The sequence below is a fragment of the Muscardinus avellanarius genome, assembly GCF_963383645.1.
Source record: "Muscardinus avellanarius genome assembly, chromosome: X".
Taxonomy (NCBI): domain Eukaryota; kingdom Metazoa; phylum Chordata; class Mammalia; order Rodentia; family Gliridae; genus Muscardinus; species Muscardinus avellanarius.
In genome coordinates, this window is record NC_137792.1 from 3,023,269 (window position 1) to 3,044,200 (window position 20,932).

Sequence of the window (20,932 nt, forward strand, 5' to 3'; positions counted from 1 at the left end):
CATGTAAAGTCTGGGGAGGGGGTTGCTTAGCCTTTCCCAAATCTGAGAGGAAACAGTCCTTTACATTCAATCCCTGGTGTCTGGAAAAGTCAGGACTATTTTTTATTTGTTTTTGTTTTGTGGGTTTTTGGGGGATTTTTGTTTGTTTTTTTGGTGGTACTGGGGTTCCTGGGAACCCTTCTATCTCCCGGCTACACTCCCAGACCTATTTCTATACTTTTTTATTTGGAAACAGGGTCTCCTAAGCCAGCGTGGCTGGGTTCGAACCTGCGCGATCCTCCTGTCTCCGCCTCCCAAGCGAGAGGATTACAAGCGTGCGCCACCACGCCCGGCCAGGCATTAACATTTTACATCACAATTCATTGTTGTCGTTGCTTACGTTTCTCTATTGTGACAACATCTGTACAAATGACATGTCTGTATCCTCATGAGAAAAATTCTTAAATCCCTGTTTGCATTATGTAGATCTTAGTTTATTTTTAATTTAATTTTTGGTGCTAGAGTTTGAACCCAAAGTCATGCTGCCTCTGAGCTACACCCAGCCCTATTTTATTTATTTTATTTATTTATTTATTTATTTATTTATTTATTTATTTATTTATTGGTGGTACTGGGGTTTCTGGAAACCCTTCTACCTCCGGGCTACACTCCCAGACCTATTTTTATACTTTATTTGGAAACAGGGTCTCCTAAGCCAGCGCGGCTGGCTCGGAACCAGCACGATCCTCCTGTCTCCGCCTCCCAAGCGCGGGGATCACAAGCGTGCCCACCGCACCCAGCTGTAAATAAAGTTATACTAAAACACGGCCAGGCGGCTAACTGCACTTGTTTCTGCTAGAATACAGAATGGAGAAACTGTGGTTGAGAAACAGAGACCCACGAAGCTAAGTGTGTGTTCTATCTGATCCTTTACCGAAAATATTTGCTGACCCTGCATCTAAATATGTATTCTTTTGGGGGGGTAAGGAGCAGCTGGACACCTACACCTGCTGAAACTTTAGCTGAGCCAGGTGTGGTGGCACAGGCTTGTAATCCCAGTACTTGGGAGGCTGAGACAGGAGGGTCCTTTGTGGGTCTGAAGCCAGCCTCAGCAACTTAGTGAGGCCCTCTGCGATTTTGTGAGGGAGACCGTTTCAAAATAAAAGAATAAAATAAAGCTGGGAGTGTAGCTCAGAAGCAGAATGCCCATGAGTTACATGCCCAGCACCATAATAATAATAGTAGTAATAATAATAATAGTAATAATTTGAAAAATAAACCCATCAGAAAGGTATCATAAAGATGTGTGTGTGTAAGCCAGGCGTGGTGGCGCACGCTTGTCATCCCGGCACTTGGGAGGCTGAGACAGGAGGATCGCACAGGTTCGAAGCCAGCCTCGGCTACTTAGTGAGGCTCTCAGCAACCTAGTGAGACCCTGTTTCCAAATAAAATAGAAAATAGGTCTGGGAGTATAGCCCCGAGGTAGAAAAGCCCCTGGGTTCCACCCCCAGTACTGCACACAAAAATAGGTGTGTGTGTGTGTATTTTGCTGGGGATTGAAGCGGGGGCACTCATTCTACAGCGGAGCTACACCCTTTGTGTTCTTTTGTTTTGAAACAGGATCCTGCTAGGTTGCTGAAAGTCTCACTACCTGCTGTGGCTGGCCTCAAACCTGCGATGCTCCTGTCTCAGCCTCCCAAGGACTGGGATGACAGGCGTGCGCCATCAGGCCCAGCCGCGCTCCTTGTCTTACTGGAGAAAAGCCTGAACGGGAGATTAGTGCCAACGTCCTAATCAGTTTCCTACAAAGCTGGAGTCAGAGTCTGGAAAGATAAAAGATAAAATCTTTCGAGCCTGCGGACACATCCTCCTTTTCAGAACTCAGACTTCAGAATCTCGTTAGGATTTTATATAGCAAAAGGGCCCTGCCAAGCGAGACTCTGGAAGCCTGACAAATTGTGTCTTGGAAAAAAAAAAAAAAAAGAAAACTATATTTGATTTACCCCAAGTTCAAATAAGAAGGTGGCCAGCCAAATTGCCTGTCTTTTGGAGAACGAGGGAGAGGAGAGGGTCAGGGAGGGAAATCGCATCACCCACAAATGCCCGTTAGGGAATTTGCACGCCTCTGCGAGAGCAAGGTCAGGACGAAGTGTGTGCGCCTTCACGCTGGCTGTGATCACAAGCTCTGCTCGCCGCCTCTGTTTGCTGGGGGCTGTTATTTGCAGCCGAGCCGGGTGGGGATTTTTCATGACAGGTTTGAAACCGCGTCCTCAGCGGAGAGCTGAGAGCCAGTCTCACTGAGACGATGTGCTGGCTCAAGGCAGCCAGGCTGCACCGTCGGAGGCAGATGTGAGGGGCGCTGGGGCCAAAACTCACGCCCAACTGCACAGCCGTCACCTGCGAACACGGCCAGGGGGAGCAGCAGGGTCCGTCTGCTGTCCAGGGACGGATGCACGACGCGCCTGCTCATGCACAGCCACGACCGCAGGCACGAGGTGAGGCCCTCCCGGGGGCTGCCAGGCAGCCGGGCCACCTGGAGAGGTCGGGTCCTCAGGCGCACCAGCTGCAGGGGTACACTCGACAGGCACGTCGGGGCACGAAGAGCAACACGTGCCCTTTCTACTGCCTGCCCTTCCAAGAGGGCCCAGAAAACCACCCACCGGTCGGCAAAGAGGCAAACAAAAGCTTGCCTAACAGGAACTAATGTGCTTTTTCTTTTTTTTTTTTTTTTTTTTTTTCAGGTCTGGGGCTGGAACCCAGGGGCATTCTACCTTCGAGCTACACCCCCTGCCCTATTTTTCATTCTTATTTTAAAGCAGGGTCTCACTGAGTTGCAAAGGGCCTCGCTAAGTAGCTGAGGCTGGCCGAGAACCTGGATCCTCCTGTCTCAGCCTCCCGAATGCTGGGATTACGAGCATGCGCCACCGCGCCCGGCCTTTTTTGTTTTGGGGGGTTTTTTATTATTAGAAATTGAATCCAGGGGCATTTGATCTCTGAGCTATAATATCCGCCCTATTTTGTTTTGTTTTATTTTATTTATTTATTTGGTTGTCGGGATGGAACCTTGGGTCTACCTCCAGACTACACTCTTAAACCTATTTTATATATTTTTTAATTTGGAAACAGGGTCTCACTAAATTGCTGAGAGCCTCACCAAGTAGCTGAGGCTGACTTTGAACCTGCATCATCCTCCTGTCTCAGCCTCCCAAGTATTGGGATTACAAGCGCGCGCCACCACGCCAGCTTTTTTTTTTTTTTTTTTTTTTTTTTTTTTGGTGGGTCTGGGGATGGAACCTGGGGCTTTTGACCTCTGAGCTACACCCCCTGCCATATTTTTTATTCTTTATTTTGAAGCAGGGTCTCACTAAGTTGCAGAGAGCCTCACTAAGTAGCTGAGACTGTTCACGAACTGTGATCCTCTGGTCTCAGCCTCCCGAATGCTGGGATTACAAGTATGTGCCACCACACCTGACCCGGCTTATTTTTCTTTTATTTTTTTTAAGGTTTTGTGGGTTTTTTTTTTTTTTTTTTTTTTGGTTTTTGGGGGATTTTTGTTGTTGTTGTTGTTGTTTTTGTTTTTTATTTTGTTTTGTTTTGTTTTGTTTTGTGGTATTGGGGTTCCTGGAAACCCTTTTACCTCCGGGCTACACTCCCAGACCTATTTTATACTTTTTTTAAATTTGGAAACAGGGTCTCTTAAGCCAGCGCGCTAGCTTTGAACCTGAGCGCGATCCTCCTGTCTCCGCCTCCCAAGCGCCGACTTTTTTCTGGTTTTGAAATAAGACGTTACCGAGCTGCTGAGGCTGGCCTTGAACCTGTGATCCTTCTGTCTTAGCCTCCCACGCTCTCGAGTACCGGGTTTACAGGCGTGCACCACCATGCCCCGCTTTTTTTCTTCTTTTCCCCCCACCCCCACCCCAGATAAAATGATCAGAGATTAAAAATTTGATGGACTGGGTTCGAGCTGAGTTTAAGAGGATGGCCGACTCTGTCGCTGCACAATTCACAGCAGCCAAATTATGGAAGAAAGCGAGGGGTCGGTCTGCTAACAAGTGACTGGATAAGACAGCGTGGTCTAGTGACTGGATAAGACAGCGTGGTCTAGTGACTGGATAAGACAGCGTGGTCTAGTGACTGTGTGGTCTAGTGACTGGATGAGACAGCGTGGTCTAGTGACTGGATGAGACAGCGTGGTCTAGTGACTGGATAAGACAGCGTGGTCTAGTGACTGGATAAGACAGCGTGGTCTAGTGACTGGATAAGACAGCGTGGTCTAGTGACTGGATAAGACAGCGTGGTCTAGTGACTGGATAAGACAGCGTGGTCTAGTGACTGGATAAGACAGCGTGGTCTAGTGACTGCGTGGTCTAGTGACTGGATAAGACAGCGTGGTCTAGTGACTGGATAAGACAGCGTGGTCTAGTGACTGGATGAGACAGCGTGGTCTAGTGACTGGATAAGACAGCGTGGTCTAGTGACTGCGTGGTCTAGTGACTGGATAAGACAGCGTGGTCTAGTGACTGCGTGGTCTAGTGACTGGATAAGACAGCGTGGTCTAGTGACTGGATAAGACAGCGTGGTCTAGTGATGGTCTAGTGACTGGATAAGACAGCGTGGTCTAGTGACTGCGTGGTCTAGTGACTGGATAAGACTGCGTGGTCTAGTGACTGGATGAGACAGCGTGGTCTAGTGACTGGATAAGACAGCGTGGTCTAGTGACTGGATAAGACAGCGTGGTCTAGTGACTGGATAAGACAGCGTGGTCTAGTGATGGTCTAGTGACTGGATAAGACAGCGTGGTCTAGTGACTGGATAAGACAGCGTGGTCTAGTGACTGCGTGGTCTAGTGACTGGATAAGACAGCGTGGTCTAGTGACTGCGTGGTCTAGTGACTGGATAAGACAGCGTGGTCTAGTGATGGTCTAGTGACTGGATAAGACAGCGTGGTCTAGTGACTGCGTGGTCTAGTGACTGGATAAGACTGCGTGGTCTAGTGACTGGATGAGACAGCGTGGTCTAGTGACTGGATAAGACAGCGTGGTCTAGTGACTGGATAAGACAGCGTGGTCTAGTGACTGGATAAGACAGCGTGGTCTAGTGATGGTCTAGTGACTGGATAAGACAGCGTGGTCTAGTGACTGGATAAGACAGCGTGGTCTAGTGACTGCGTGGTCTAGTGACTGGATAAGACAGCGTGGTCTAGTGACTGCGTGGTCTAGTGACTGGATAAGACAGCGTGGTCTAGTGACTGCGTGGTCTAGTGACTGGATAAGACAGCATGGTCTAGTGACTGGATGAGACAGCGTGGTCTAGTGACTGGATAAGACAGCGTGGTCTAGTGACTGGATAAGACAGCGTGGTCTAGTGACTGGATAAGACAGCGTGGTCTAGTGACTGCGTGGTCTAGTGACTGGATAAGACAGCGTGGTCTAGTGACTGCGTGGTCTAGTGACTGGATAAGACAGCGTGGTCTAGTGACTGGATAAGACAGCGTGGTCTAGTGACTGGATAAGACAGCGTGGTCTAGTGACTGGATAAGACAGCGTGGTCTAGTGACTGGATGAGACAGCGTGGTCTGCTCGCCAGCGGAGCGCGCTCGGCCAGACAGACAGAGCTGTGCCGTTTGCAAAGAGACAGCTGGGAAACAGGAGGCCCGGGGAGAGGAGCCGGCCCCAGCAGGCCAGGGCTGTGGATAGTCTCTCTCCTCTGCGAAAGCCAGAGAGAAATAGAAGACTAAAGAGATTTGAGATCAACGAGGAGGAAGGGGATAGGGAGGATAAAGAGGGCAGCAGTTCAGAGGACACTCCATCTCTATATGAAGGCAGAGCTGCCGAGCTCACTGTAGGCTGCCGGAGGGAGGACGAAGCAGGGTGGGATCCCAAGGGAAGTACACCAAATGCTGGGTGCGCCACGTTGTATCGCTTTGAACCTCACCATGGTGGATAATTACAGTGCACTAATAAAAATAAAAGGAGAGTCTGCGGGAGAGGCATCCATCGGAAGAGGGCTGGGAAACGGAAGATACGGAGGAATGAAATCGACCAAATTATACCCCAGCCCTGATTTAAGTCCTTGTTGTTATTAATATTTTTTTGTACTAGGGATGGAAGCCAGGGGCATTCTACCTCTGAGCTACACTCCCAGCCCTATTTTTAAGTCTTTATTGTTATTATTATTATTATTATTATTATTATTATCATTACTAGTATTATCATTACTAGTATTAGTAGTAGTAGTAGTAGTAGTAGTAGTAGTAGTTTTGCAGTACTAGGGATGAAACCCAGGGGCATTTGACCTCCAAGCTACACCCCCAGCCCTATTTTTTTATTCTTTATTTTGAAACAGGGTCTCACTGAGTTGCAGAGGGCCTCGCTAAGTAGCTGATGCCGTCTATGAACCCCGATCCTCCTGCCTCAGCCTCCCAAAAGCTGGGATTATAAGCGTGCGCCACCACGCCCAGCTACCCCAAAGTGTTACATGCATGCACAACTATATCACAAGGAATGCCATGCTTATGTGTAATTACAGTGCATCAGTCAATTAAAAATGAAACGACATGGTTGAACAAAAAATAAGATAAAACAAAATAAAATAGCCCGGCGTGGTGGCGCGCGCTTCTGATCCCAGCACTCGGGAGGCTGAGACCAGAGGATCGCGGTTTGCTGACAGTCTCGGCTACTTAGTGAGGCCCTCTGCAACTCAGTGAGACCCGGTTTCAAAATAAAGAATGAAAAATAGGGCTGGGGGTGTAGCTCGGAGGTAGAATGCCCCTGGGTTCCATTTCCAGTACTGCAAAAAATAATTAATTAATTATTAATTAATTAAAATGAAGGAAGAATCCAGATGGATTCTGGTTTTCATATATTCAGGGCTCTCACTGGGCATGGTGGCGCACGCTTGTCATCCCCGCGCTTGGGAGGCAGAGACAGGAGGATCGCGCAGGTCTGAAGCCAGCCACACTGGTTTAAGAGACCCTGTTTCCAAATTTAAAAAAGTATAAAAATAGGTCTGGGAGTGTAGCCCAGAGGTAGAAGGGTTTCCAGGAACCCTAGTACTACCAAAAAAAAAAAAAAAAAAAAAAATTCAGGGCTCTCAGGACAGCTTCTTCTGGGGCCCTGCGGCCCCTCCTCCATTCTGGCCAAGCCACAGTCTTCTCTGAATTTCACCCCAAATCTGTCTGTGTTTCCACCATACTGAGCTTTGGTTCCAGCTGTCCCTAAATTCACATTTCAATAGATGGAGGTGGTTAGACCAGTGCAATATGGTTACCAAGCTCACTGAAAAAGGTGCTGAACCGCCCAGAAAAAGGTTGGTGCCCGGCCAGGCACGATGGCACTTGCCTGTGATCCATGTACTTGGGAGGCTGAGAAAGAAGGATCGCAAGTTTGAGGCCAACCTCGATAAATTAGCAAGACTCTGAGCACCCTGGTGAGACCCTGTTTCAAAGCAAAATGTAAAAAGGGCTGGGGTATGGCTCAGATGTAGAATGGCCCTGAGTTCAATTCCCAGCGCTACAAACAAACAAAAAATATGGCAGGATTTATCCAAAATCTCTCTGAAACCAAAAGGTTTTAGCAAGTTTTTTAAAATGTATGAATAGCATCTCAGTCAACATTTTACTGCTGAGATCCAAAACAAATGAGCACATTACCAGAGGAAGGAAGGTGTGTCTGCTCACAGTTTTTTGGAGATCTCAGGGTTCAGTCCACGTCAGGCCAGATCTGCAGAGCTCCGGGCATGGCCATAGGAAGCAGTAAGAAAGAGCTCTGCTCCTACGTCATGGAGACCGGGAGGCAGACGGCCAGCGAGCAACGCCATGCACGGTCGCTAAGGCCGTACTCCCGGGGCCACCTTCTCCAGCTCAGCCCACCTCCCTAGGTGACCGCCCAGCAAACCCTTGACAATGGACTCATCTACTGGCGAGATCGCAATCCTTATGACTCAATTATATCAACTCTGAACGTGAATCCAGAAGCTTTTCAGGGGACATTCTATACCTAAACATAACAAATATCAGCCTTTGAAAGACTGGGTGTGGAAGACAATTGCCGCATATTTCTTTCTTTCTTTTCTTTCTCTCTTTCTTTCTTTCTTTCTTTCTTTTCTTTTCTTTTCTTTCCAGTCCTGGGGATGGAACTCAGGGGCATTCTACCTCCGAGCTACAACCCCAGCCAGATTTTTTACTCTTTTTTTTGAAAGAGGGTCTCACTGAGTTGCAAAGGGCCTCACGAGTAGCTGAGGCTGGTCACGCACCTGATCCTCCTGTCTCATTATAAGCGTGCACAACCATGCCCTACTCTTTCTTTCTTTCTATCTTCCTTTCTTTTTCTTCTTTCTTTTTTTTTTCTTTCTTTTTAAAAAACTGGGTAACGCCGGGCGCGGTGGCGCACGCTTGTCATCCCCGCGCTTGGGAGGCAGAGACAGGAGGATCGCGCAGATTCAAAGCCAGCCGCGGGCGCTGGCTTAGGAGACCCTGTTTCCAAAATGAAAATGTAAAAATGGGTCTGGGAGTGTAGCCCCGAGGTAGAAGGGCTTCCAGGAATCCCAGTACCACAAAAAAAAAAAAAAAAAAAAAAAAAAAAAAAAAAAACCTGGGTATTGGACCCAGGGGCCTTCTACCTCCAAGCTATTCTCCTAGCCCTATTTTTTATTCTTTATTTTAAAATAGAATCTCAATAAGTTGCAGAAGGCCTGCAAACATGCAATCCTCCTGTTTCAACCTCTCAAGTACCGGGATTACAAGTGTGTGCCACCGCACCTGGCAAACCTACACTTTTTCTGATATTACCTACCTACCTACCTTGCAAGATCTGCCCTGCTTTCGATTAGAAGTCTTGCCATAGCCGTCCAGGCTGGGATAATATCCCAAACTACTTCCTAGCACTGAAGAGCTATTCCACTACTACACTGCCTGCAACTCCAGGTGTCTGTTCCACAGATGTCCGTCTGAGAGGGTCCTGCTTGATCATAAGCTCCTGGTGTAGGACCGAAGCAGGACCATGACAGGCTTCACCCTTACAGCAAACACGCTAGGCCTGAGTCTCAGTTTCCCAGGAATACAACTCACAGTTAAGTGTCAGTTTTGGCACCTGGGTCAGGATGAAAAACTCCCAACCAACCTCAGGAGGCACGAACCAAACAGGAGGCACCAAGTATCCTGTTCTTGCTTGTGGTAACAGCAGGAAAAATTCCTTCTGGTTTAAAGATAACTCCTAGCTGGGCGTGGTGGCGCATGCTTGTAATCCCCACAATTAGGAGCCTGAGACAGGAGGATGGCACAGGTTCGAAGCCAGCCTCAGCTACTGAGTGAGGCTCTCAACAACTTAGCGAGACCCTGTTTCCAAATAAAATATAAAATAGGTCTGGGAGTGTAGCCCAGAGGTAGAAAGCCCCTGGGTTCCACCTCCAGTGCCACTAATAAATAAATAAATAAATAAATAAATAAATAAATCTCCTTTGTAAACCACAACCTGAGTGACTGAAGTGTATAAAACTGCCTTGGAACAAAGACTCGGGTCCTTGTCAAGACTCCACTGCGTTGGAGGGACCTGGACCCCAGCTCGAGCCAGTCCCCAGTAAACCCTTCCTGCCTCTGCATTACTGTGTGATGGTGGTCCCTCTCCCCTTGGGGTCCCGGACTTGGCGTATAACACTGGACGACCAGGACTCACAGGATTCCGATGTGTCTCGCGTCTCTGCCGGCTGGGCCCCGCGGATCCGCAAGTCTCGTTTCTCTGAGCTTCCCAACTTCTCCCGAAAGCGAAAAGTAGAAGGCTCCAAGTGTTCCATGAGCTTTGAACGTCTTCCGCACCCCCGTGTGCGCCTCCTGAGTGGACTGAACTGCGGATCGCAGAACACGGGCAGTTTCTTCAGGCCGATCAGAGCGAGCTCATCAAGGTCGATTTTGCTGCAGAAAAAAAAAAAAAATGTAAACACCATTTAACATCCAGGTGAAACTCTGCTGCTAAAACAAAGAAAAGCTTCCTAATGACAGAGCTCCTTTGGAATCCTCAGCTCATTTTTTTCTTTTTTCTTTTTTCTTTTTTTTTTCCTGCAGTACTGGGGATGGAACCCAGGGGCATTCTATCTCCAAGCTACACCCTCAGTCCTATTTTTTATTCTTTATTTGGAAACAGGGTCTCATTGAGTTGCAGAGGGCCGCACTAAGTAGCTGAGGCTGGCTGTGAACCGCGATCCTCCTGTCTCAGCCTCCCGAATGCCGGGATGACAAGGATGAGCCACCATGCCTGCCTTCCTCGTCTCATTTCTTTTCCACATGCTGATATATGACACCGGGTTTTGCCTTAATATAATGTGTTTAAAAGTTGGGAGCTCGCTTCAGCAGCACAGATACTAAAATTGGAATGATACGGAGAATATTAGCACGGCCCCTGATCAAGGATGACAGGCAAATTCGTGAAGCGTTCCATATTTTCACCTCCGATAGAGGACTAATAATATACAGAGAACTCAAGAAACTCAACACTAAGAAAACAAAGCATCCAATAACAAAATGGGCAAACGAACTGAATAGACACTTCACAAAAGAAGAAATTCAAATGGCCAATAAATGCATGAAGAAATGCTCAACATCACTGGCAATCAGAGAGATGCAAATCAAAACCACCCTGAGATTCCACCTAACTCCAACTAGAATGGCCATCATTCCAAACACAAACAACAACAGATGCTGGCGAGGATGTGGAGAAGTGGGAACTCTAAGACATTGTTGGTAGGATTGCAAATTAGTGCAACCGCTTTGGAAAACAGTATGGAGAATCCTCAGAAGAATGGGAACAAATCTACCACTCAATCCAGCAATACCACTGTTGGGTACCTACCCAAAAGAAAAGAAACCAAACTAGCAAACTAATGCATGTGTATCTATGTTCATAGCTGCACAATTCACCATAGCCAAACTATGGAACCAGCCAAGATGTCCATCAACAGATGAATGGATTACAAAACTGTGGGGTATGTACACAATGGAATTTTACTCAGCCATCAAAAAAAACTCAATTACATCATTTTCAGGGAAATGGATGGAACTGGAGGACATTATGCTAAGTGAGATTAGTCAGTCACAAAAAATAAGAAAGCAGATGCTTTCCCTAATATGTGAGAGCTAGGGATAAACGGGTCATAGGAGGAACTCTAGATGAAAAAGGAAATCCTATAGAGGAGCAAACAAGACAACCTAAAGGAGGAGAAAGGAGGGGGGAAGAGGAAAATCTCTAAAACACACAATGTACTTAAACATATCGAAGTCAACCACTAAGCCGAGCAAGGGAGGGAGGAATGGGGAGGGAAAGGGGTGGAATTGGTTAGGAGCTAAATCAGTGATGTGTACATGTCTGTACACACAAGTTTTTTACCCCAATATGATGTAAGAATATAATGCACCAATAAAAATTTTTAAAAAACAAACAAACAAAAAAGTTGGTTTTGGGGCCAGGCATGGTGGCACACACTTGTAATTCCAGCATTTGGGAGATTGAGACAGGAGGATTGCGGTTCGCGGCCAGCCTCAGCTACTTAGTGAGGCCCTCTGCAACTCAGTGAGACCCGGTTTCAAAAATAAAAAATAAAAAATAGGGCAGGGGCTATAGGTCGGAGGTAGAATGCCCCTGGGTTCCAACCCTAGTACCTCAAAAAATAATAATAATAATAAGAATAAGTTGGTTATAAACTTTATTCCATTTTACTATGAAAAAGATTATTTACACTTATATAGACATATATTACATATATGAATAATATAAAAAGGTATATAGATACATTTCAATGTATATATCACAAATATTGATATGTGAACAATTTTTGCTATTTTATATCAATTTTTTTCCTATACTGGGGGTTGAACCCAGGGCCATTTTCCCTCAAAGCTACACCTCCAATCATGTATTATGATTTTATTTTGAAATAGGGTCTCACTAGGTTAATGAGAGTCTCCCCGCTTGCTGAGGCTGACCTTGAACCTGTGACCCTCCTGTCTCAGCCTCCCAAGTACTGAGAGTGTGCTCCAGCATGCTCGGCTAGTTTATATTCCGGAAGAGGGTCTGGCTAAGTTGCCGAGAACCTTGCTAAGTTACTGAGGCCGTCCTTGGACCTGCGACACTCTTGCCTCAGTTTCCCAAGTACTGGGATGACAGGTGTGTGCCATCACGAGTTCCCTTTGGGGACCAACCCTCTACCAAACAGCACTACCCAACCTGGAAGCCCACACAGACTATTCTAGCCTTTTTTTTTTTTTTTTCCTTTTTTGCAGTACTGGGGATGCCCACCCCCGATTTTTTATTCTTTATTTTGAAACAGGGTCTCACTGAGTTGCAAAGGGCCTAAGTAGCTGAGGCTGTCTGTGAACCGCGATCCTCCTGCCTCAGCCTCCCAGATGCTGGGATTACAAGTGTGTGTCTCTCTCTCTCTCTCTCTCTCTCTCTCTCTCTCTCTCTCTCTCTCTCTCTTTGTCCCTCCCTCCCTCCCTTTTTCCCTCCCTCCCTCCCTCCCTCTCAATACTGCCAGGTATGGTGCCACATGTTTGTAACCCCAGTACTTGGGAGGCTGAGACAGGAGGATTGCCAGTTCGAGGACAGCCTCAGCAAGACCTTCAACAACCTACTTAGACCCTGTTTCAAAGCAAAAAGAACGCAAGAAAAGTGCTGGGGCCAGGAATGGTGGCACATGCTTTGTAATCCCAGGATTCAGAAGGCTGGACAGCCTTGGCTACTTAGTGAGGCCCTTTGCAACTAAGTGAGACTCTGTTTCAAAATAAAGAATAAAAATAGGGCTGGGAAGCCGGGCATGGTGGCGCACGCTTGTAATCCCAGCATTCGGGAGGCTGAGACCGGAGGATCGCAGTTCGCGGACAGCCTCAGCTACTTAGTGAGGCCCTCTGCAACTCAGTGAGACCCTGTTTCAAAATAAAGAATAAAAAATAGGGCTGGGGGTGGAGCTCAGAGGTCAAATGCCCCTGGGTTCCATCCCCAGACCTGCAAAAAAAAAAAAAAAAATAGGGCTGGGGGTGTCGCTCAGAGGTAGAACACCCCTGGGTTCCATCCTCAGTACAGAAAGAGAGAGAGAGAGAGAGACAGAAAGAAAGAAAGAAAGAAAGAAAGAAAGAAAGAAAGAAAGAAAGAAAGAAAGAAAGAAAGAAAGAAAGAAAGGAAGAAGGAAGAGCTGGGCATGGTGGCGCACGCTTGTCATCCCTGCGCTTGGGAGGCTGAGACAGGAGGATCGCACAGGTTCAAAGCCAGCCTCGGCTACTTAGTGAGGCTCTCAGCAACTTAGTGAGACCCTGTTTCCAAATAAAATATAAGAAAAGGTCTGGGAGTATAGCCTGGAGGTAGAAAGCCCCTGGGTTCTACCCCCAGGACAACCAATAAAAAAAGGAAAAGGAAGGAAGGAAGGAAGGAAGGAAGGAAGGAAGGAAGGAAGAAAGGAAGGAAGGAAGGAAGGAAAGGGCTGGGATATAGCTTGGAAGTAGAATACCCCTGGGTTCAATCCCTGGTACCATACAATAAATAAAAATACAAAGGGCTGGGGGTATACAAAGCTTGGAGATAGAATGTCCCTGGGTCCCATCCCCCGTATCACAATAAATAAATAAATAAATAAATAAATAAATAAATAAATAAATAAATAAAGTAGTCGATGCGGGTTTGTCCTTCAAGGAGAGCCTGACAGATTGCAGGAGGCTGGTAGACAGAAAGCCCTCGGAGGCGGGCGGCCTGCATTCTGGAAGGCTGGGGTTTCCATCACTGAGACGGCCTGATGCTAACATGCTCGCCATATAGACGTGCCCTGCAATCCAAGCCGAGAGCTGCTTTCTGCACGTTTGTACCCAGGAAAGCCGCCTCGTGGGGCCTTTGGCACAGCAGGGGCTGAATGTACTGGCAGATAAATGGCATCCGGGCTCTGCCTGCCCGCGCCCAGCAGTGTGGGTGAGGGCAATTTGATCACCGCACGACAGCGCAGGCCCTCGGGGCTGCTCCGGGTGGTGGCAGCGGGACGCTCCGCCGTGGCAGGATGGTTTATGGCGGCCCCTCCGTGAGCCCCAGCACAGGGCGCTCCGCCATCTATCACTCCATCCGATGCTGGAGGAGAGTGCCCGGAATCTGGAGTTCTGCCTTTCAGGAAGTAGATCGATCGGCTCCCAGAAAAACAACGTGCTCTATCTTGAAAATAAACAAGAAAACCAAAGTTAGCTTCTGTTGGGTCTGACGGGTGCCCGCAAACTTGATGTGCGTGAGTCAACGTCTTTGGATATGATTATGAAACACAACTATGTGAGATGTTATATTTTCGTTGTTAATATATGTAATTAAATCGTACAATATACATTTATATATATATTAATATATAATATAGTCATATAATGGTGTTTCAGTCAAGGATACACTGCATATATGTGTAGTTCGTGACCCTGGAGAGCGAACCCAGGGGCACTCCATCTCTGAGCTACACCACCAGCCCCATTTCATTTTTTTCTTTTGTTGGTGGTACTCAGGATGGAACCCAGGGGCATTCAACCCCTGAGTTCTACCCCCAGCCCTATTTCTTATTAATTTTTTTACTGAAACAGGGTCTCACTGAATTGCAAAGGGCCTCACTAAGTAGCTGAGACTGCGAACTGCGATCCTCCTGTCTCAGCCTCCCAAATGCCGGAGTACTATTATATATACCCAAAGTCTGGGATCCCAGGGTGACAGAGACCACCATCACACAGTAATGCAGAGGCAGGAAGGGGTTTACTGGGGACTGGCTCGAGCTGGGGTCCAGGTCCCTCCAACGCAGTGGAGTCTTGACAAGGACCCTGAGTCTTTGTTCCAAGGCAGTTTTATACACTTCAGTCACTCAGGCTGTGGTTTACAAAGGAGTTATCTTTAAACCAAAAGGAATTTTTACTATTGTTACCACAAGCAAGAACAGGATACTTGGTGCCTCCCGTTTGGTTCGTGCCTCCTGAGGTTGGTTGGGAGTTTTTCATCCTGACCCAGGTGCCAAAACTGACACTTAACTGTGAGTTGTATTCCTGGGAAACTGAGACTCAGGCCTAGCGTGTTTGCTGTAAGGGTGAAGCCTGTCATGGCCCCACTTCGGCCCCACTTAGGTCTTACAGTACAAGCCTGCGCCACCGCGTCTGGCTCCAGCTCTGTTTTTTGAAACAAGATCTTCCTAAATTGTGGAGGACCTCCCTATGTGGCTGAGGCAGGCTACGAACCTGCGATCCTCCTGTCTCAGCCTCCCAAGTACTGGATTACAAGCGTGTGCCATCATACCTGGCTTGAAGAACTCTTTTTAATCCATCTGAAGCCGGGCATGGTGGCACACGCTTGTAATCCCCGTGCTTGGACCTTCCAGGAACCCCACCACAAAAATTAAATAAATAAATAAATAAATAAATAAATAAATAAATAAATATAAAAAATAATCCATCTGAAAATATTCAAGTCAGCCCCGGGCTCCCTGATTTATGCTAGCACTCTGATTGTTTTCCCTTCACAAAGATAACCGCACGTGAATCACGGAGCAGTTTAACCACCTCAGCAGATTCCCGATAGATACCCAAGTAAGTGTGAAATCAGTTCCTCCGTTACTTACTGGGAAATTCTTCTGCGAGTCAGTCAAACGGTGCAGAGAGGAGATAATGCAATTCAGAAGGCGTGAAGCCGGGGCTCACAGAAGATGCATTTGTTAATATCATCACGGCAAACTGCTCCTTTGCTTTCTTAAGTCTCAGCTGGAAGACCGGGGCCACAAGACCGCAAAGTCCCAGCCTAGCCCAGCGTGAGCTCCAGGACGCTTTGGGGAACAGAATTACTTTCTTTCTTTTTTTTTTTTTAGTGGTACTGTGGTTCCTGGAAACCTTTCTACCTCCGGGCTACACTCCCAGACACCTATTTTTTATATTTTTTTGGAAACAGGGTCTCTTAATCCAGTGCGGCTGGCTTCGAACCTGCGCGATCCTCTTGTCTCCGCCTCTGAAGCGCGGGGATGACAAGCGTGCGCCACCACGCCCGGCCAGAAGTACTTCCTAGTAGTAAAATCACCAGACCGTGAAGGTGCCTACTGAGAAAAGTCATGGGATCCCTTTGCAGCTTGGGGTCGTCTCGTAGTGGACACCAGGGTCCCGGTCTCCCCGCCATCTCTGATTGGCAGGTAGGAAAGCAAGTAAGCTTTCAGAGACGGGTGAACAGGGGAGGCTTGGCGAGCCCCTTGGGTTGGCATCGCCTTCTCTGCTGCTCCAGGGCCAAGAGTGTGCCAAGACAGGGGGCGGAAGAGGACTTCTTTCTTTCTTTTTTTCTTTTTCTCTTTCTTTTTTGTTTTGTTTTGCTTTGCTTTTCCTTTGTAGGGAGAGTTGGAGAGGGTTGTTTGTTCGGTTTGGTTTGGTTTGGTTTGGGTGCTGGAGGTTGAACCCAGGGGACTTCTATCTCGCTAAATTGCTGAGGCTGACTTCAAACCGGCTCCCCTCCTGCCTCAGCCTCCCAAGTAGTGGAATCACATTCCTGGCTAAAGTCAACCATAAAGATCAGCTTATTTACTATGAAAACGTCTAAGTTGAGCCGGGCGTGGTGGCACACTCTTGTAATCCCAGCATTCGGGAGGCTGAGACAGGAGGATCACGGTTCTCGGACAGCCTCAGCTACTTAGTGAGGCACTCCATAACTTAGTGAGACCCTGTTTCAAAATAAAGAATAAAAAATAGGGCAGGGGGTGTAGCTCAGAGGTCAAATGTCCCTGGGTTCCATTCCCGGACCCGCAAAAAAAAAAAAAAAAAAAAAAAAGAGTCTAAGTTTTCAGTCTCTCTGAAGGAAGGTACTAATTATAAATAATGATACTTGGGGTGCTCTACCACTGAGCTATGTTCCCAGATTTATTTATTTATTTGAGTATCTAGTGCTGGGGGTTGAGCCAAGGGAGCCTTCAACCTCCAAGCTACGCCTCCAGCTTTTTTATTTTTCATGTTGAGACAGGGTCTCCCTAAATTGCTAAGGCTGGCCTCTAACCTTTTATCCTCCTGTCTCTGCCTCCTGAGTACTAGATTACAGGCCTGCACCACTATGCCAACATCCATTTGAGTCATTTTTGGGGTACTGAGGATGGAATCCAGGGGCTTTCTACCTCCGGGCTATATTCCCAGACCTATTTTATGTTTCATTTGGAAACAGGGTCTCCTGTTTCCAAATGAAAGTTGCTGAGAGCCTCACTAAGTAGCTGAGGCTGGCTTCGAACCTGTGCGATCCTCCTGTCTCAGCCTCCCAAGTACTGGGATTACAAGCGTGAACATACACAGGGCCAGCCCGGAAGCTACCGCTGTCCCCCACCCCAGAGCCCACAGGTCTTGTTACCAGAGCGCTGAACCCTCATCCCAGGCAGGAGACCCAAGGAGCCTCCCGCAGCCCGGAGCGCACAGGGCGGGAAGGGCTCCTCCTCAGCGCCCCTGATTGCTCGAGTTGGCTTTAAAGGACTTCTCTATTTTGTAATCAGTCTACTCCTCCCAAGCCATTAATTCAGGGAAGACGCAGTCTAGTATTTGAGTCCTCAAAATCATTTGATTGCAAACATTCCAGCGATGAGCCGCGGCAGACAAACAAATAGCAACCCAAGAGCCGCAGGAACAGGAACAGGCGACCGAGGTGCGCGTGCTCTATGCACACGCAAACCTCCGCACACGTGTGCGTGCAAACATACTCACAGGTGTGCACGGGCATGGATTAGTGCATGCGTGTACTGTGTGAATACACACAGGTTCACCACCAACGTGCCCGGGGAACACAAAATAATGTTAACACACAAATAATGTTAACCACATATAAGTGTGTGAACACACGCATAAAATACATGCACCAAGCCGGGCGTGTCCCCAGTACGGGGGTGGGGGGGGTGTTAGTAAAACCCTGTTTCCAAATACAAAATAAAACAGGGCTGGAGGTACAGCTCAGAGGTAGAATGCCTGTGAGTTCAGTCCCCAGTACCACACACACATACACACACACACACACAGCACCCTGTACACAACCTTGGACCCTCCGCAGACTGAAGGGCCGGCCATACTTTGGTCACTCGCTATAAGCAAAGAAGACAATTCATGAAAGGCTTTCTGAATGCCTGCCGACCGAAACCCTTGCTGGCAAACTGTCTTCCTCCTCTCCCTCTCCCTCTCCCTCTCTACTCTTATGTAAATGTATGCCACGAGGGTATTTTCTGCAGAAGACAGCTGAGAAAGCCGCCAGAGGAGCTCTGGCCTGCCCAGGCTGGGCATCCAAACAGAAAGAGTCCCCCAGGACAGCCTGACTGGGCTAGGGCGTCCTCCCTCCACATCTTCATTAAGCAACTTTACATAATCAGGAAAAAACGGCTTGCAAATGAAACCTGATTACGTAAAGTACTTGGGAGACTGAGACTGGAGGATCGAACATTCAAGGCCAGCCTCAGCTACTGAGTGAGGCTCTCAGCAACTTAGTGAGACCCTGTTTCCAAATAAAGTACAAAATAGATCTGGGAGTATAGCCCGGAGGTTGAAAGCCCTGGGTTCCACCCCCAGTACCACAGGGGAAAAAAAAATGGAAATGAGCCAGGTGTGGTGGCGCAAACCTGTCATCCAGTACTTGAGAGGCTGAGAAAGGAGGCTCGCAGGCTCAACTTAGGGAGGCCTTGTTTCAAAATAAAAAACAAAAAGGGAGGGGGTATAACTAGGAGGTAGAATGCCCATGAGTTCAATTCCCAGAAACATAAAAAAGAAAAAAGAAAGAAAAGAATCAAAGCAATGCATAAAATTAATGCAAATCTGTAAAAATATGAGTACTGACTGGGGCGTGGTGGCGCACGCTTGTCATCCCAGCATTCGGGAGGCTGAGACAGGAGGATCGCGGTTCGCGGACAGCCTCAGCTACTTAGTGAGGCCCTCTGCAACTCAATGAGACCCTGTTTCAGAATAAAGAATAAAAAATAGGGCTGGGGGTGTCGCTTGGAGGTAGAATGGCCCTGGATTCCGTCTCTAGTACCACAGATAAATAAATAAATAGATAAACAAACAAACAAATAAATAAATGGAGCCAGATGTGGTGGGGCATACCTGTCTGTCATCCCAGTACTTGGGAAGTTGAGACAGGAGAATCTCAAGTTCAAAACCAACCTCAGCCATTTAGCAAGACTGTCCGCAAGTTAGTGAGACCTGTTTCAAAATAAAAAATAAGGCTTAGGGCTATAGCCCAGAGGCAGAATGCACCTGGGTTCCATCACCAGTTCCACAAAAAATAAAAATAAACCAAGGTCCATGGTGGTACACACCTGTAATCTCAGTATGTGGGAGGCTGAGCAGAAAGACAGCTTGTTCTGGGCCAGCCTCAGCAAAATAGCGAGAGAGAGACCCTGTCTCCAAATAAAAAATAAAAAGGGCTATCCAGGCATGGTGGCGCACGCTTGTTATCCCCGCGCTTGGGAGGCAGAGACTGGAGAATAAAGCAGGTTCAAAGCCAGCCTCAGCTACTTAGTGAGGCTCTCAGCAACCCTGTTTCCAAATAAAAAAATATAAAATAGGTCTGGGAGTGTAGCCTGGAGGTAGAAGGCCCCTGGGTTCCATCCCCAGTACCACCAAAAAATAAAAATAAAAAGGGCTAGAGTGTAGCTTGACGATAGAATGACCCTGGGTTAAAACTCCAGCACCAAATAAATAAATAAATAATAAAAGTAAAAAACAAGCTGGGTGTGGTGGCACACGCTTATAATCCCACCATTCGGGAGACTGAGACAGGGAGATCGTGGTTCGAGGCCAGCCTCAGCTACTTAGTGAGGTCCTTTGCAACTCCGTGAGACCCTGTTTCAAATAAAGAATAAAAAATATGGCTGGGGGTGTCACTCAGAGGCAGAGTGCCCCTGGATTCCATCCCCAGTACTGCAAAAAATAAATAAAATAAAAAATAAAAATAGGGCCGACGGTAGCTCCGAGGTAGAAGGCCTTGGTTCAATCCCCAGCTACACTCCCACACACAAAATGTTCGTATGACATTAAAACTGATTTCTACAAACATAAACCATGGCTCAAATAATAGCTCAGAGAAAATTTTCCACCTCATTCTTTTCCTGTCTGCAGCCTCTAAGTGCTGTTCTTAATAAACATGATGTGCTTCTGTGAGCCAATGGTGATTTTCCCTAATAGATTCTAATTCCAACTATTTTCAGAGAGCCTGATTTGAAAATTGCTCCCATAACTATAAAAAGCACATGTATTTTGAGAAATAAAAGATGAGAAACAAGACAAAAAAGATACTAAAAAAAAACCCAAAAAACTGCTGTAGTCTGTCTGGTTGTGAGGCGAGCCAAGAATCGGATGTCCTGTGAAAATAATTCCAACAGTTTTAGAAAAGGAAGAGCCCAGGCAAAAAAAAAAAAAAAAAAAAAAAAAAAAGCCTTTGGCGAGTGAAGCCTGTACAAGAATCTCTCAGAAAAAAATCTAATTTAAAAATATATGCCCTCACACTTGCACATCTTATTTTTGGATACCTTAAAGACAAATCATTATTAAATCTTTTTAAAGAATTGTTCCAATCTTAGCTGTCTTTTTGTTTTGTTTTGTTTTGTTTTTGACTTGGGACAGAACCTAGACATTCTATGCCCAAGCTATACTCCCAACCCTATTCAATTTTTAATTTTGAAACAGGGTCTTGCTAAGTTGCCGAGGCTGATCTTGAACCTGTGGTCCTCCTGTGTCAGCCTCCCAAGTACTGAGATTACAGCTGTGCACCGCCACCACCTCAGCTACTTAGTGAGGCCCTCTGCAACTCAGTGAGACCCTGTTTCAAAATAAAGAATAAAAAAAAAATAGGGCTGGGGGTGTGGTTCGGAGGTCGAACGCCCCTGGGCTCCATCCCCAGTACCAGCGCTGAGGTAGGTTGGCTTGTTTGGGGTTTTGTGGCCGGGTGGGAGTTTGTCTGTGTTTTATCTGGTTGGTTGG